Genomic DNA, 18,221 nt, shown 5'->3' with positions numbered 1-18,221 from the left:
GGAGCGGGCTGTGGAGGAGGGCGGGCGGGCGGCCCCGGGCTCCCACCGCCCCCCGGTGCCGGGCACTGCTCCGAGGGGCTCCATTCAGGCGAGACTGCAGCGCCTGAGGGTGTCGAGGCGGCGGCTCCCGGTGCCGGGCACTGCTCCGAGGGGCTCCACTCAGGCGAGGCTGCAGCGCCGCCGCCTCCCGAAGCTGCCGGTGCGGGCGCCGGGGAGGACGCGGCCAGAGACGGGGCCGGGGCCGGGGCGGCGGGGGCGGCTGCGGCTTTAAGAGCTCCCACAATGCCGTGCTGGCGCCCCAGTTCCGTTACATGTCTCCCCCGGTGAAGGGGAGCGAGGGAGCGGCAGGAAGGAGGCGGAGGACGCTCCCCCTCCCCTCACACACGCCCGCCCACCCCCGCGCGGCGGGGCCGGGGCCGGGGCCGGGGCCGGGGGAGGAGCGGGGCAGGGCCGCGCCGAGCCCCGGGCGCTGCTCCGGCCGCGCCGCCCCCCGTGGGCAGCGAGGCGGGGCCGGCTGGTGCTGCCCGGGAGCCGCCGCGGGACGGGCGCCCGGAGCCGCTGCCGGCACAGCGAGCGAGGGGACGGGCGGTAAGTCCTGCTCCTCTGCCCCGCTCGCTCCCTCCGTCCCTCGCTCCCTTTCCCGCCGCTCCCGGCTCCGCGTCCCCTCTCCGGCAGCTCCCGGCTCGTCCCCGCTGCGGGGTTTGTGACCCTTCCCTGCCTCCTCCTCGCTCGCCAACTTTCCCGTTCCTCTCTCCCGTTTCCCACCTCCCCGTGGATTTTCATGGGTTTTTTTGGTTTCTTTCCCTAGTTTTTTTTGGCGTTTTCGGCTCTGCTGTTCCCTCTCTCGCCTCTTCCCAGCCTTCTCGCACTCGCTTCTGTCCTTTTCGCTTCTTCCTTCGCTACTTCCCCAGCTTCCTCCGGCTTTTCCTCTCTTCTGGCATTCTGTCTTTCTCCATTGGGCATCGCATGGAAAAGTAAGGGATATTTCTCGGTGTCCTTGAGGAACGGAATTCAAAACCTCATTTTCTTACACAGGGAAATCTTTGTAGTAGTTTTCTTTCCCCTTCCCCTTCTCTTGCTGTCACCGGAAAGAAAATTAAGCCTATTTTTCTCCTTTCCCCCCTTTTTTTTCCCTTTTGCTACGTGGACTGTTTGTTTTGGTCTTTTTTCTTCTCCCCCCTCTCCGGGCAGTGCCGGTTTGTTTCACGATTAATCTCTTTTATTCCTGCCCCAACCCCTCCCTCTCTCTTTTTCTTCCCTAGTAAGAGGAAAGATTAGAAGAAAATGTGTTTTGCCAGCAGGGAATGCATGAGACTTTTTGGTTGTTTTGTGGGGGTTTTTTTGGTTTGGTTTTTTTTTTTTTTTTTTTTCTCTCTTGTGGGGTAGTATTGATAAGAAAAGCTTAAGCAGATAGAGTGCGGTAGGACAATACAGAGGCATGAACTTTAAAGGGTAAGGAAATGAATTCTGCTGCTTGGTTTATCCGGCTCTGAAGTGTTGCTGGAAAGGTCTGGTCCAGGGTCCGGTTTGGGGTTGTGCTAGTCCGGTGTGTGCCAGCCTGTTTCCTGTCCAGCAGAGTGGTGATTTAAATGCTGTGCTTAACTGCGTTTCAGTGTTGCTCGTGGGTTTCGTCAGTGTGGAAAATGGGAAGGCGGGGGAAGGTTACAGATTTCGATGTCCCCTTTGGAATTACACCTGTCACGCCTCCCATCCCCAAGATGCAGGTGTGTCGGAGGTTGACACATTTCACAAAATCGCTGGAAACTGCTCACATCCGTGGCAAAAAGTGCTGTCGGGGGGTTTAGGAAGTCTGATTCGGACCTTGCGAGTTTCTGCCTTAGCTCTAGTCAGCATCACACGTTGAAATTGAGTGTTTGCCGGGCTGTGGAGAGCTAGCAAATCAATTGCCTAATGATTTCTGCAAAGACACCTGTTTAAGGGCTTTCAGGCTCCCAGTTAATTGTGTTTGGGAGCGGTGCGATTGTGTTAAGCGTTGCAAAAGTAAAGAGCTCTGTCTTTTTCGGTAGAGAATATGTAGCTTGTGAATGAGCTGTCAACTCTTTTGATCACAGATTGTTCTTGGTTCTGTTACATTGTCTCTTTTGATAGATACCGTTCCAAAAGTCCGAAACATCGTGTGGCTGAACTGCAAATACAATCAGCCTTACTTTTTTTCACTTTCTTTACAGAAGAGAGAACATTTCATTTCAGATTAACTTTTTGTTTGATGATATCTCATTGGAAAGTAGGCTTGACATGAAATTGGAAGTACTTCTCTGAGTCTTAGAGCAAAAAAATTTTTTTGATATGGAATGAATTACTGAGGGAGCTGAAATGACTGCTTGGGATTCATCGTATTTAGTTGTGTGCCCTTTAGGACATCTGAGAGATAAAGGTGGTTCACTTCTTACAGTTAAGTAATCTCTCCATCCTTTCCACCATTGCGAGCCCAGCAGATTTTGATCCGTTGTTTGAATTAGCCTTGTTTTTAATCTTTCCTGGAGATGAAAAAGTTTGGGATACTGGGAAATAGGAGGAGAAAAACACCAAGTCATATTTAGCAAGAAGTTTAGGTCTTTCAAAACTACCTTGAACCGTTACTGGAAACACCAGCAACAATTCTGAAGAGCCAAATTAAGTTGATTATTATAACCTCTTAAAATCTGTTAGAGGGAAGCTCTGCAAAGGAATAAAGGAGATTGAGTTGCTGAAAGTGCAGAGCTGAGCACTGAGGATGGTGGATTCTTTTCCTGCTTCTGCCATCGCAGGGCAGTGTGACCTCCTGCCTAGGCTGCCTTCCTGCCTGCACCTCCTGGGATACTGAGATTTCCCTGATTCTCTTAAGTGTTTTACTCATGATTTTTAAGAGTAATGGCATGTTAATGTTCAGTTGTTGTTTTGGTTGCTGATCAGGTGGTAGTTTGGCTTGTGCTAATATTCATTCTTGGAAAGCTGTAGAGCTCTTGAGCATCACCGTTTATTTTGAGCGACATTGGATTTTTACATTTCTGTAAAGGTTTTGAGACTGAGGTTATTTTTATCCCCTGAATATCTCTGACAGTATCAGTGCATGCTTTTTCTATGGTCCCTTAAGTCTGCCTCAAGCGGAATATGAAGGACAGCATTGACCTCTTCAGAAAGAAACTGTTAAATTGAATTACAGGGTGGAAAACTATCATGTGGGGACTGGGCTGAGGACCCCCCTCAGCGTGATGCTTGCTGTTCCTGGTAATTTTATTTTGTGAGGTCTGTAATTATGAACTTAGCTTAGTCCACGAGTGTGTTTGCTTTCTAATTTTAGGTTTTTGCTCGGGTTTTTAAGTCTTTAAAACTTCTATCTTGACATTAAATGTAAATGTCTTATGGCTTTTTGGGGTTTTTTTGAAAGCCTGGGTTTTCCTGTAATTTTTTTCATGGTGGGGTTGGGACTTTACAATGTGATGAGATTTATAATAAATCGTAGTGCCTGCCTTCCTGTAACGTTTGAGACTGGGATACTTTGTAAATGGAAGGCTCTAACCTGTTGCTTGTCTTTCTTCAGTGAAAATGAGACTTGGTTCTGTAGAAACTTCTTATTAGGCAAGTTGTCTATGTGTATATATGTGTTGTATGTGTATAACTTGCTGTCCTCCCGCAAATGCACGTAGCCAGCTCCATGCTTCTGAATCTGGGCAGTGAATCTAGTTTCAAACTCAGTTTCATAAATAACTAATTTTTCCTACCCTTCTCATTCCCCTTCAAAGCGTGTGGTGATCTCACGCCTTTGACAGGAGTGGTTTTCCTGGCTGATAAGGGGATGCTCGTGTTGTTTTCTCTCTTGACTCTTCTGAGGACTGTATGTTATCTTTCTCTGTGCTGATAAAGTGTGGGGAGGGGGTTGACTGGTCTGTGTGTGCCGAGTGGTGCCATCCTGCTCTGTCTCTCTCCAGTTTGTCACCTGTGAAGTTGAGATCACAGAACTTGTCCTGCTTGGGAAAAGAAGGTGGGTTCAAGCTGTAGATACAGGGGTTTGTCACATCTGTCAGGAGAACTGCAGACCCCTCTGGGTTGTTACTTCACTCAGATCTCTGCAAGCATCTGGTCATCTTCGTGATGACGTAAATATGGGGAGTGTTTGTGTATCCGAGAGGACTCCAGGAGACAGGCACTGTGAGCTTTCTGATGGCAGGCGCTTGAGAAATCCGCTAAATTCACCTTTTTGCTTTTGAGTTGCTCCTTAAGGAGGGAGGAATCAGTTTACTTTCTTGTTGTGTTTGGAAAATGGGCTCACCCACAACAAAAGACCCTGTAATGCTTGCTGTAGTGAAGGATTATTGCACAAAAGCATCTTGCTGTGCAGCGCTGTGGCTGCGCTCAGTGTTGTATGATAACACATGTTTCTCAGCTGTTGTTGATTCCTCAGTGGCACAGACTTCAAAGGAATGTGCTGAAAGAGAGCTGCAGCCAGGGAAAAGCGGGGTTTGTTCCAGTGGCCTGTACCATCCATCTGTTTAAATACTTCGCTGAACTGTTCCAGAGTGTTCAGGCATCCAGTTAGGACTGACAAGCAATTACAGCTGGGAGTAGAGCCTGCTGCAAAGAGACCACCTAGGGGAGGCTTAAGTGCTACCTCCCTTCTGTGGGTCAGAGCCCCCCTGCCCTCCCAGCCAGCAGGGAGAGATAAGGCTCCTCATTTGGGGTATCTTTCAACATGACATTGTCTAATTCCTAATGCTGTTGAGGATTTATTTATTTTTACTCTCCATGCTATCTTTAGCACAAGAAGGGAAGAATGGTAATGAGGACAGACGGTCATCTCTGTAGTCTCTTCTGTGTGGATAGCAAGCTAGGTCTGTAATTTAAATAAGCAAATATTTATAAAAAGATAATTCTTTTTTTTTTTTTTTCCCCCCTCAAAATGCATGGGATAGTTCATAGAGAGTGATCTGCTGATCACTTGTGTCTCCAAAGGTAGTGATATATGTTACTGAATTAATTTTCGCTCCAAAACATAAGCAGTAAAGTTACATTGGAGCCAGTTATGTTGTGCTCTTTCAAACTGAGTTTGAGGAAACATTTCACAACTTCATCCACGGTAACTGAAAAACCCCTGGTGTACTCATGCATTATAATACAGGGAGATGCTGCCAATTCCAAGTGTTATAAGTTATGTTTTCACTTAAATTCCAATTCTGGAGTCTGCTGTGCAAGACATGTCGACATCCATCGTTTCTGACTGAATCTTCATATCATGGCCTGTGTGCTCTATGTCATCCCAGATAGTGGGACTTGGAGGAAAATATTAGCAGAGAGGCTACAAGTAATCTGTGGATAACCTTTAAAGATCCCTGAAGTTTTTCTGTGTGGGACTGACATTAATTTTGCGGATTGAAATGAGCACTGTAGACAGAGCAATGTGTGTTTCAGCTAAGAGGGTTTAACCTTCTTTGTCAACGGAAAATGCTCATGCAGATGCACTAAGAGGATATTTGAGCTTGGAAAAGTTGTGAGGCGGTCCAGGATTTGTTTTTCACCTGCAAGCAAGCAGCACAGCTTTAAAGGTGAGCTTGAATGTTGTCCTCTGCTGTGGTATTGCTCCCTCCTCAGTAGTGTAATGTGACATCTCTGCCTTTGAAAGGAGAGTTTTCTCCCCATGTTGGCAGTCGTGATGGTTTCATGGTGTTTTGAGATGTCAGATTTTAATGCCTTACTACCCCTTTGAGCAGAAAGAGGAGGCAAACTTCTGGAAATGTGTAATGCAACTGACTTCTAGCTTCTGCCCTTGCTCCAGGCTTGACACTGTAGTTTGAATTTATTTACTTGCTTTGAAATCTGTGCTTGGTGTAACTTTGAGTTTTACTTCCCTTACTGTAACAGCGTGTCCTTTGCTGTGCCTCTGCATCGTCCAGTTTTAAACTGTCCAGGCTGTCGGTGCTTTCTTTTTATTGTGTTCTCCTCAGGAATCTTCAGAGCTGGAACTTCCTTTTGCTTCAAGTAAACTGGAAGTGTTTTGCTAAAATATTTTTGGACTCCTGAAGTGTTTGTCAATGTTTCCAAACTGTTGTTCGAAAGGAGTTTGGAGTTTCCGGAAGAACCTTTGGAAACTTTAGGTTTTGCTGTCAGTCAGCAGCTTCGTGAGCATGGATAAAGAGAGGCTGTAATTCCACTCGGCAGCCAGATGTTTTGTGTCTGTGCTCAAGTGGGGAGACAGCGTGGCTTTAGGGGTTGAAGGGTCTGCTGTTCTTGTCATAGGGCTGTTTGGGGATCTTCGACAGATCGGATCTGCTTTCTCTCCTCTCCCTTCTGCTCCCTCCTGCCCCCTCCTGCCATGCCTATGCTGATTGTGATTACCTCCTCCTGAGTAAAATGGGGTTATTGAGAGCAAAGCATAATTTGTTGCTTTCTAAAAGGTAGATATTTGCTTGTCAGTCTGTGTTTCTTAAATACGAAGCTTGAAGCTATATAAAAGCTGCATGTATCTTGACAATTAATGAATTTATAGCAATTATCCAGTAGATTAATACTAACATTAATTCTGAGTAGTGTGGCATTAAGTGAACTTTATAAAAAAATCAGTTTTCCTTGCAAACAGAGGAGAGAGCACTCTTTGATGCAAATCCCCCAGTTCCATGTTGAATTGCATCTTTTTTAGGCACTCAAACACTTGTCAAATCTGTGTCTGTCCTTGTCTTTCTTCTCCCTCTTCTATGTGACACATGAGGGGAAGCTAAAAAGGAACTCATCAGTGGCTGCACATGTCGGAGTCTTCCTGGAGAAGAAAGTAGGAAGATGCCACAGCTGATAGTATTTAGAAGTCAATATTGGGAATCAAGAGAGCAAATGCTTAAATGTGCCATTGCAGCTCTGTGGCTGGCAATATTAACTAGCAGCAGTACCTGGAATAATAATTCCCATCCGGAGAGAAACATATGGTGGTGGTTGAATGCCCTTGTCCTTGCCCAGCAGGAAGTGATTGTAGTGGTTTTTTGGTTATTTTTTTTTTTAGAGCTTGTCGTGGGCTTCATCCATTCCTCCGAGTCAATCCAAGCATTTGCACTGTTTTCATTGGGAGCAAGGACAGAAACTCCGAATAAGCTGCGTTGGAGACTTTGTATTTCAAGCAATGGAAGTGGCACCCGGGAGCACAGGGCTAACAAAGAATGGTCACACTGAATACAATGCAGTGTTTTCATGTGGTCAATCGGATTGGAATTGGTAACTTGATACTCCAAAGAGATAACAAAGGCTATTTAGCATACAAGGGAACATAGGGGTTTTTTTTAAGGAGTTGGTAAAGAGTGTAGTGGAATCTTTTGTCAGAACTCATTCTAGCGAACAAGTTCTGCCAGAAAATGACTGCATTAACAAGAGTTTATTAAATACTCTGAATAGAAAAGGAATTTTCTGTCTTACTACCAGTGTTCTTTCACTGCAGTTCTTGTATTTGCTTAGCAGTTTCCCTGCTTACCTCATGTGCTATGAACTTAGCCTCTGTTTCAAACTGAAATATACCATAAATGACAAGTCTTTGGGCTTTCCTTCTTCCAAGAATGGAAGATGGGAGCAAAACAAAATGAAATGTGCAAAGTTGACATAACAAATCGGGTACCCTGCCTTTCCCTTATGTCCCAGAAACAGACCAGAAAGAGACCAGCTCAATACAGACCACAGCAGTGCTGCTTGGGGTTAAGCTGTCCTATGTGAGACTGCAGAGAACTCTCCTTAGGTGGCTTTTGATGTAGTGAGGATGGACAGCTGTGATGGTGATCAGCTGTAAGAAAACCCAGTCCAACCTCATAACTCCAGAATTAAGATAATATTCTACTTTAGGCCTGCTGCTTACCTCCTTTGTGGTTTTAGTGAATCAAAGGAACTTGCAGTCTGTGTGGGCAAGGCTGGAAGATAAGGGGCACATACCTTCAGGAGGTGGTGTGTGCTACAGGAGGGGAGCTAAGTGTGAGTTTGCTGTTGGCAAGTTCTGTGTGCCATGCGTTGGTCATTTTCTAAGGCTAAAATTAGGGGGAGAGGCTCACCTTTCTTAGGTAGGGTGACAGAGAGCTGGGCTCTTGCCTGCACTCAGAAATTACAATTGAAAAAGTACTCAGGTGGTGGGTTTGGTTTTACTTAAATTCTTAGCAAGACAGAAGGGGGGTTGGGTCTATTAGGAGTTCCTGGTCTTCTGTTTGTAACTCACTGCAAAACTCCTCATCAGCCTTGATCAGTGCCCTGGGCTGATGGGAGGTGTCCCTGCCCATGGCAGGAGGTTGGAATGAGATGGTCTTTAGGTCCCTTCTGACCCAGGCCATTCTGAGATTCCATGATTCTGTGCTGGATTTGCAATGCGCCTTTTGAAACATGGGGCTCTTTTCCAGCCCTTGCTGGTCTCCTGCTGCCATTCTTTTACCACTTCCCATTAGTGACTCGTTCCTGTGCTCCTTGTGTGTGCCTGATGGCACTGCCAGGCCTTTCTGCTCTGCCACCAGGCTTCCTAAACACTCCCTCATGACTTAGTGGCTTTCCAGGTGCCTCTCTGGTTGCAGCACAGCGTTTGCTCTTGGATGGGAGGGAAAGACACCAGCACTTTCCTTTCACATCACCCAGCCACAGAGCATTCCTCCAATTCCTCTGCTGCTGAGCTATTTGGAGCAGAGCGGGGAGAACACTTGCTCTGCTGTTTCCTTGTCCGGGAGTTGGGTTGAACTTGCACGAAGCATCTGTCCTGTTGTGATCCTGACATCCTGTCAGAGCTCATTCCCCCTGCTCCTTAGGAGACAGTGTTTTTGTTGCTGGCAGCTCTCTGCCTTAGCCTTTTAGGGAAGCCCAACCAGAAATTTTCTAGAATTCTTCCACTCCCTCCCTCCCCTTGTCCTTCACTGACCTCTAACCACATTTTTATCTTTCTTGACAAGATGCTTAGCTTCATTTATCAGCTGCTTTCCCCTTCATTCTTCAGCTTTGATTATTTTTCCAGAAGCTGCTTAGAAGCATTAACCATTACAGATGTGCAGAACAGTCAAATACTGTCACATTCCTTAGTGTTTTGGTTTTTTATTGTACTCTAATACTAAAATGCCTGTGGCAGGTAAATATTTTCTATGTACACTACTTGTCATGACAAAAATATCCATCCTCAGCACAGGGTAAGGAACTGCAGTGACTGTATTTTCGTATTACAATACACCAATATTACCAGCTTCAAGAGCCCTGTGTTTCCCTCCCTAAGCATGAACTACTGTAGTAAGTTCTGACTTTTTTAAAAGTCATTAACATTTTCTGAATTTGTATTTACACACTGTAAGATAAAAATGTGACATAAATAGAAGGAAATGGCAAATACACTTTCCTGTCTTGTGCTTGACAAAAGCTCTGTCACCTCTAGACAATATTATTTTGTTCTAAAATCCTTAAATATTACCTCAACTTTTGTAAAAATATGTTTGCTTTAATTGTGGGTAGCAGAGCAGAGGATGACTGGATTTATTTAAGTATGTGCTGCAAGGATATTTCTTTCCTATTTTGCAGTGCCCTTCATGCTTGTCATTGTAAGTGTATATGCAAAAGCCTAAATAATTGGAAATCTATATGCTTCCTGACCATGGTTTACTTTAATAGTCCTCAATGATCTCTGGACAAACTGTATTTTATTTCAAAAGACCTCCATTATCCTCAGCTTGACCAGTATGAATGAGAATAGCATTCAATGTATACACCATTTTTAAGAATACCCTTCTTTTTCTTGCTGACATGGACATAAAGCATGTGGTAGGGCGAAGACAGTTCTATAATGGAGTAGAAAATTAAACAAGAGGGAAGAAGAGGGAATGGCTTCAAGTCGATAGAAAGGAAGTTTAGATTGGATATTAGGAAAAAATTCTTTCCTGTGAGGGTGGTGGGGCACTCGAAGAGGTTGCCCAGAGAAGCTCTGGATGCCCCATCCCTGGAAGTGTTCGAAGATCTCATGAAAAAAAGAATATTTAAATCTCTTGTGGTGATGTCACAATGTGTAGCTGTAATGTTGAGCCTCTTCATTGCTGGGATTTAAAGTACAAGGCAGATGGGAATCTCTCTGGTCTGATTTTAATATTGGCAGGGGGAGCCATCTGAGTTGCTTCACTCAGAATTCAAACCTTAGTACAAGATTACAGGGTGAACTTCCTTTGGACATCCAACCACTACTTATCAGTGGCTTTTTTTCTGAAAAAATAAAAGATATGGCTACTAGATTAATAATTAGACCATAAACCAGCAGTTGGTAGGTGCATGTCCCATCCTGAGGGGGCAAGACTGTTGGGATTCCCAGGATAATCTCTCCCTGTAATGAAGTCCAGCTCTGGAACAAGTTCTTGATTAACTTGTGTGGCAACGTGACAGTCTCTTGCACCCTGAAATGCTCCTCAGCCAGGCTGGAGTGGCAAAGGCACAGATGTAGAGGGATGATGGCCAAACAATGCCAGCTGCAAGCCACTCTGTGAGTCACAGAAACCGTGTGTGCTGTGGCTGTCACATAACCAAGGGGAAGTGCCTGTGAAAGATGTTAAGCTGATTTACCTGGCACCTTGAGTGGGATAACAGCAGGCACATAGCTGGGGTACAGCTTCTCTGCTGGCAAGAAGCTCAAGCAAAGGAAAATGTAAAACAGGGTGTTCTTATGGAATACTAAACATTTTAAGGGACAAGTATCAAGGAAGGGCTCATCTTCATACGAGAAGAGCTGACTGAAAGAGTCAGATTTGTTACAAGCTAATTGGTTTTGGAGGCAGTGGTGGATTGTTGCTGCACCTTGTGGATTCCTGGAGCTGGGAAGGGTGTAAAGTGTAATCCAGCAGTTGCTACACAGATCTGTGTGGCAAATAAACTGCTGGCTATTCTTACAACATCTTTTCTTGCAACATTTTCTTTAGTTTTCCTGCAGGATAGTAACTCTAATGCCAGTGCTCCAGTGCTGTTTGAGCATTCAGAGCTTTCTGGGAGGGTTTATATGTTCTTCTAATAGAAGTTCAAAATAATCTTGCTGCATTCCCACTGTTTCCATCTTGCTCTGTGTTGTGTTCTCCTTTTCCCTGTCTTCCTGACTTCTGCAATGTTTTAATAAAGTCAGTCCTGTGCTTGTTGAACTACGAAAAGGGAAATAACTATAATGCTCCAACGTGGGTCCTTTCTACTACACCTGACATTCAAGCAAGACATTAAAGCCAAGGCAAATCTTGAGTAGTTTGACTTGGTACCTTTTCATAGTCCTTTTCCAAAAAATGTGTTTTTGTAGTATGATTTCCTGCAGTGGATTTATTCCTGATGTTGAGAATTAATACAGACCTTCAAAAGAGATCACAAAGTAAAGAATCAACAGTATTAGTTTAGAAGTTTTTACTGGTTTGTTTTTTTCTTTTTTTAAATTCATATAGTACCAAATTGATGAGAGTATCCTTTGAGAAATTCTTTACCATCAGTTCTGTAAAAAAGAATTTTAGGTTCTATTTTGCTGTGCTGAGCCCATCATCAGGGTGTCTGACTGGTTACCTTGTACTTCTTAGCACTCCTGAGGTGCAAATGGTGTCTGTTCTTCTTCTATTCACACTGAACCCTGCGGATGTGTTGAGAAATGTTCTTTCTGCACTTCGTTTGTGACTTAATTTCGTTAAAGCAAAGGCCAAGCGTGTCCTGAAATTTGTAACAATATTGTTTGGTCTCCCAGTACCTACTTGCTCATTGTCACCAATTTGACAATGTGTGAACCTGAGGCAGAGCTTGACTATATGGAAATGGGTGATTTGTGCCTGCATTTGCCTCTTCTTAGGGAAATTTCAGGGGGTTTTTTTTCCATTACCATTTACCAGATGTGGGTTTTATTTGAAAAGGAAGAAAAAAAAAAGCTTAAAGTATGGATTTATGTAGGCCTGTAAAAATGTGTTGCTTTGTCAGCTTATGCTATGAAAAATACACTGTATGTAGGAATTAATGTGTTGGTCTTCATGTGAGATGTTTTCCAGTTAGTCAATAAATGCTGAAGCTTATTTGGAGCATTGGAAATGTGTGTAGAGAGTGAGGTAAAGAGTGATTGGGTGCAAGTCAATGTGAGCCATCATCCCCAAACAAATATTGTGACACAAATCACTTAGGTAAGTTTGCCTTTATGTGTTTGTTTGTTTGGGTTTGTCTGCGGGAACTGATTTATTTGTGTTGTGTCTTGGATGGAGGGGACAGCAAAGCAATTGTGACAGCTGGTATTGAAAACTACTGTGCAAACTTATTTACATAGCTTATTTCTATGAAATTCAAGTTGATTTATTCCACCCTGTCCCACGCTGGGAGAAAACCAGTTGCTTTCTTTGCGTCAACACTGGTTGTCCTCGGAGCTGAGACTCCAACTCTGCCTGCGTTGATGTACTCACTTGTGAGCCCAACTTGCTGAAAAATACATTCAGCGTCAATAATAGGGGGTGCTTTTTGCATTTTAATAAAAACTCTTGGAATGCTTTGGGAACCTGGAGTAATTCAGTGGCTCTGGACTTCATTAACTGTAGAAGTATTTAAAGAAAGCGATTTAAGATTTGTCACTGGCTTAGGGCTAGTGGGAGGTCTCTGAACCATGTCATTACAAATGACCGTATGTGAAGAAGGCTTTAATTTTCTAGGGAAGCATCTTCTTTGAGTCAGTTTTCAGACCTGGCTGGTGAAAGCAACCTGGTCTGAATGGAGCACTGGCCTTGCTTTGAGCAGGAGGCTGGGCTCCAGCAGCTCCTTCCAGCCTGAAGGGTTCTGTCCTTTGGTTTATTTTCTTCTTTAAGAGGTGTTTGTACCACACAGGCACCATCAGCTGTAATGGGATTGCCTTGCTGATACTGCCAGCAGTTAAGCCAGAGGGGTAAATAAATCCTTGCTTTTGAGTAATTTTAAATAAACCCTTTTTTTTTGCTTATCTTTACGGCACTTCTATTGGATAAATGTAGAACATGTAGGATCTTCTTGGCATCTCATTTTCTGGCAGCTGCAGAATCTTTGTTTAAAGAGGTAGAGTAGGGCAAGTTATTATGACCTTCCTCTAAACTGTAGGGTAAGTTCTCAGCTTTCCAGGAGCTGGATTTTTATATGGAATCTAATGATTCTGTACTTGAATGCAGCAGACAAACTGCTTTAGGGAAGCTTGTCACAGATGGATAATGTATTGAAATTACCATGAATTATTGAGTTGGGAAAAAAAGCTGTAAACATAGCAAATATTAGGGATGATAAAGAAGGGGAAAAAAATCTTTTATCCAAGGTACTTCTAACAGAACACAGTGTATTCATTTATGTGATGAGACCTTTAACAAGGAGTTAAAAATACAGATTTTTCTATAGGAATCTCTATGTACATACTTGAGTAAGGTGATATGGGAAAAATACATGCCTGGTAATGAATCCAGGATTTCAGGGCTGCTTGTTCACACACCAGCTTGCTCTGTGGAAGGAATAGTAGGGTGGGTGTTCCTTTATGTATCTGGACTCATGTCACAGAGGAGCCTGTCACTCCCTGGTGATAACTGAGATTTGGAGAACCATCCCACTCTGGACCCAACAGGACGAATCAGACTTTCAGCTGCAAGCTTTGAAGTGGGAGCAGAAGAAGAGGTTTTTAATGAGGTTGAAGGGGAATGAGTGATTAACACCCTGTGCTTCACCTGGTGCTACATCACCAGAATTTTTTCTTGAAATAAAACTCTTGATCAAAGCGTTCTACTGTCTCTTTATTTGTTGAGCGAAAGGGTTCCCCTTTGGTTTAAGTACTGTTATATAATTTTTACATAGTTGATGTTGAATAGGTGGCTTGATGTACCTTTTTTCATGGAAATCTGATTTTCTTCCTTTCAGTTAAGTGATTTTTTTCTTTTCTGGTAAAGCAGTGCTATAACATACTATGAAAAAGGGACAAATTAATTCTTCACTATTTTTTCCTTCTAGGTGAAGTAATCTTGATAGAAGAAAATGATAAATTGAATAGAGATAAATCAAGCTTTACAGGAGTAAGGACACAAAGGAAACTCACTAAGTGATCACCTGTGCCTAAACAGTCAGCAACTACAGCATCAGTTCTTAGAAATTTTGGCAAATACCTGAATGTCACAATGTGTTTAGTTCTTTATGTAAAGGCACCTGAATTGCAAAATCTTGAGTTTCTTAATTTAAGAACTGGTAAATTAAAACCTCATTTAACAGAACTTACACCGTGAGTTGGGGAAGGTTAAAAGGGAAATCTCAGGACCGTGGTGAATTCTGACATCATCTGCTGATTGGTTAGTCATGTGCATCAATAGTTCTCTACCCTAATGATAACTTCTCTTTTCTAAATCAAGATTAGATAGAAATTTGGAGTCACTGTGGTATCTCAGGTGATTTCTTGAGAATTATTTTGGTATGTCATCCTTCCTGGTTTTGGTGAAATATGAGACTTGCTTTAACTGCTTGCTGGCTTGTCTTGGAAGCTCATGGTTTAGCTCCTTAGTTTATTTACTAAAAAGTGATGATCTGTTGGAATTTGAGCACGGGGCTCTGAGTATGCACATATTGCACTGATCTGCAGCTGGTGGCCTGGTGCCAGCTGAGGTGGGCAGAGCTGGAACTGAGCCACTGCTAAACACCTCTGCAGTCACAATCATCTGTGCTATGGGAAGCTGCTGTGCCGTGAGCATAGGGGGCTGTCTGCAGGAGGAACACACAATTTGGATTGGATTTTAAATTCTTTTTTGAGAAAATAGATGGGAATAGAAGGGTTAATTGCAGTAGGGACTGTGTCTGTTGGGATGTGGAGCTGCAATACTGCAGAGTTGAAATAAACCCTGTAGTGTTTCGGTGCTGCCAGCCTTACACCAAGGTGCAGGCTCATGGCCAGAGCTGTTGTAAAAGCAGTTGTAGCAGCTCTTGCAAGGAGGTCCTGGAGGTCACTGAAGTGGCAGTCTGGGACCAGTAAGCCCTAATTACTGACCATGTGTGGGAGCAGGACATGCTGCATCTTGGAGAGCCTCCTGCAGTGTATCAGCTGCAAACCACAGTATTGATGGCACTATGTGGAAATGCACTGGTGTTACTGGAAGCTTTTTTTTTTTTTTATAGATGGTATTTGAGGATCTGAGGACTCTGAGCTTGTCACCTGTTTCTGTAGCATGCTTTGGCCAACTTTCAGCCATTTGTGTTGGTAGCCTGCTGAAATAAATGTCTTTTTGATGATGTGATTCTCTAAAAGGGATCAGTTGATTAAAGTGTTTATTAAAAGTTCACTGGTTGAGCAACACTTATAAATCCTGTCTTCTTTTGGTGGGACTTTAAATAGCAGAGCAACTGTGTACTTGCATCTATCTTTTTGAAAGGGGAAAAAGAAGCTTCCATACTTTCACAGCAATACATTAAAAATACCTTTGTTGCCTATGGCGCTTTTTCTAACTGTATATTTTCATGGAAGAATTTTGCATTTCCTTTGCAGTGACAAATTACAGTGGCAAAGCATGTTTATTTTTAGCAATCTTCTCAAAAGAACCTAGATTAAGATCTTTGACCTACAGCTGTTGTAAATGCAAGTTGTCTTGTTGTAAAGCCTTTCAGAGTTGTTCCCTTTTTGTGTGAATTGATTAAAAGATGGGTTGGCCCAAGTTCCTCTTGGTAATTGGATAAAACAAAACCACAGAGTAGATAGAAAAATCAACAATGCAGTTTCCTTTTGGGGGAAGTTGATTATTTTGATGGACTCTTTTTGCCTGTTGTGGGCATATATGTATGTATGTATATATGTATTTGTGTGTGTGTTTTAGCCTCAAGACCTCTTAGATTGACACTGCATTTCACCAGGTCTGTCTCAATGTTACAGAACAGATGGTTAATTCAAAACCAAGAGTATTAAAGCTGAGTAGCTAAATCTGATCTCCTGAAAATGAGGTTGCCAAAACAAGCTGCTGTATTTGATGTAGCTGCTGAATTGGTCTTTTCTTTGCTACAAAGGCAAACCTGAGTCCAATGCCTAAATGCAAAGAGGTTGGTAACTTCCAAATTTTTTCAGCTTTCAGTTTCTCTCTGAGCCTGTAACTTGAAGCAGGAAGTTGCTTACATGTTGTAGGGGTTCTGGCAGAGAAAAAGGCTCATTTCAAATCCATTGTTTTTTCTGGGCTTATCGCCGTGGTCCTGGGTTTTTAAAGTAACAAAGACAAATTGCAGTAGTGGAATGAGACTGATGCATGTCTTTCACATGCTGTGATTTGCTTTTTTCTTCTATTTAGGTGGTCAGTGACATGAGAAGAAAAGGGCAAATTGTTAGAAGAAAGCATTTGCCTGTAAACACAATAATCCTTTCTCTGGTTGTCAGCAAATAGGATAGATAATTTGAAACAGATGTTGTGCTACAAGAAACCTTTAGGTATGGAATCTAACCTGCACACCACAGATCTTGGTTATCTCTGCACAGGGCCTAATAAATATGTACTGATACAAAAGGGATTAAAGCATTTATTTCTTGCGTTCACCCTGTTGGGATTGTTTTTTAGGGATGCCATTTCACACTAACATACTTTCCTATTTTCAAATGAAACAGATAAGCAGGCTGATGCTCTTTATCTCAGTTCTCGGAGGTTTAAATACTTACAATTCTTCTGTGAGCTGCTGAAAGTCATAGTCACTTTTCAGGAATCTCTGACCTTGCAATCCATTTTTCTGTGTGGATTCATCTTAAAAAGAGTGCTGTATGTGACTTTTGGGGGGGTTATTTTTCACTTATATGATGCTGTAAGATGAGCTCGTACATTCTTTAGGACTACTTTATCTTGAATGATAAGGCATGGCATCAAAGTAGTGTGATCATTGTATAAAAATTGGAGACAGCAGCCAAGTTGTGTATGCTTCTGCCTTGATAAATGCCCTAAAGTTTAAAAAAAAAAATCAGGCTTCCAAATCTTTATTTGCTTTTGCTGCTTCTTTTAATGTTTAACTCTATGAAAGGTGTCAGGCAAACAGGTACAAACTGAATCCTTCCTTCTCTTTGATTTACACCACAAGGTTTGTGGGTAGAATTGCACTTGCTGCATAAGAATCTGAAATTTTGTACTTTTTGGGGGTAGGCCAATATTTGCCATAGAGAGGATATTGCTTTACTTGGTTGCATATTTAAATGCTAGGGAAAATCTTGATTTTCGTGGGACTTTTGGGCTTTCTAAAAAGAATGAGTTAGTTTTGGTTCTTTTTAAATTCTGCTTCTTCACATTGGCCTGGACCATTTTTATTTCAGGGATTTTGCCAGCTCTGTTGATGCCATCAGCCACATCCTCAGACTTCTGGAGGTGATGGTCTTAAGAAGGGGAGTTCATTTGAAATCTGTTTGCTGATGTGTGGGTTAGGGCATGGGTTAGGTGTTCACATATCAACTTGAAATGTCCCCTTCAAACATGGTGGAAGAAGTGCAGGAAGCAGAGAAGCCTTGGCAAAGCTTGGAGAAAGCACCACATTAGGGAAGAAGTTGGCAGAGGCACTGAAGTGTCTGAGAGCAGATGGAGTGTTGTCATCAGCTGCAAAATCAATGTAAATACTTCCAGAAAATTACTCTTCCTCTGCTCTTGCCAAACAGAAGGAACAGGAGCCATAAAAACCATTGGCAAATTGTTTTAGCTGCCAGTGAGTACCCTTGCAGTTGGAATCAACAAGTTGGAATTCTCCCTTGCAGCACTGGGCACCCACTGCTGCAGGAGCATTGCATTAGTGGTGATGAAATACACATTATTAAGTTCTTGCCTGAAGATTTGCAGTTGGAAAATCCCACAGTTCTGTTGCTGTGCAGTTCTGTTGGGTCATATCAGCAACAAAAATGAGAGTTTTGTTACTGATTGTGCTGTGTGGCACAGCTTCCCTGTTCTGGGGTGGTTCAGCGTGGGGCTGTAAAGCACTTATTTCATGTGTATTAGCATCACGTAACCGGGAACCCGTCTGTCCTCCCAGATGCACAGTTGTGGGATACTGTCGTGTTTATAAATGTGTCTGGCTGGCTGCTGCTGAATTGATGGCTCTGGTGCCTGGTTTAGAAGGGGCTGGCAACCTCTAAATGAAAATGGGGAGCCACAAGGCAGGGTGAGTTACTGGATCACAAATGTGTGTGGCATTTGTGCCTCTCTTGACCCCTTATTACCCAGGAAAATGAACGTTGGAGTAGAGCATGGAAGATGGAGAGCATTGGGTTTTAAATTCTGAAATCCCTGTTTGTACTGATCCAAATTCCATTTCCATGGAAACTGGAA

At 43.2% G+C, this 18,221-nt stretch overlaps 1 protein-coding gene across 1 annotated transcript in view; it reads left to right on the top strand.

Annotated features, from left to right (window-relative positions):
- The first annotated feature begins 496 nt into the window (after positions 1 to 496).
- Positions 497 to 18,221, top strand: part of RASSF8 (Ras association domain family member 8) — a 73,426-nt gene continuing 55,701 nt past the window's right edge. Inside the window, exon 1 of the mRNA XM_048301096.1 lies at positions 497 to 588. The gene's annotated coding sequence lies outside the window, so the exon portion shown is untranslated. The remainder of the gene's footprint in view (positions 589 to 18,221) is intronic.

Source organism: Corvus hawaiiensis, chromosome 4, assembly GCF_020740725.1.
Source record: "Corvus hawaiiensis isolate bCorHaw1 chromosome 4, bCorHaw1.pri.cur, whole genome shotgun sequence".
Classification (NCBI taxonomy): Eukaryota; Metazoa; Chordata; class Aves; order Passeriformes; family Corvidae; genus Corvus; species Corvus hawaiiensis.
Note: the sequence above shows the minus strand (reverse complement) of the source record. Positions and strands in the feature narration are given on the sequence as shown.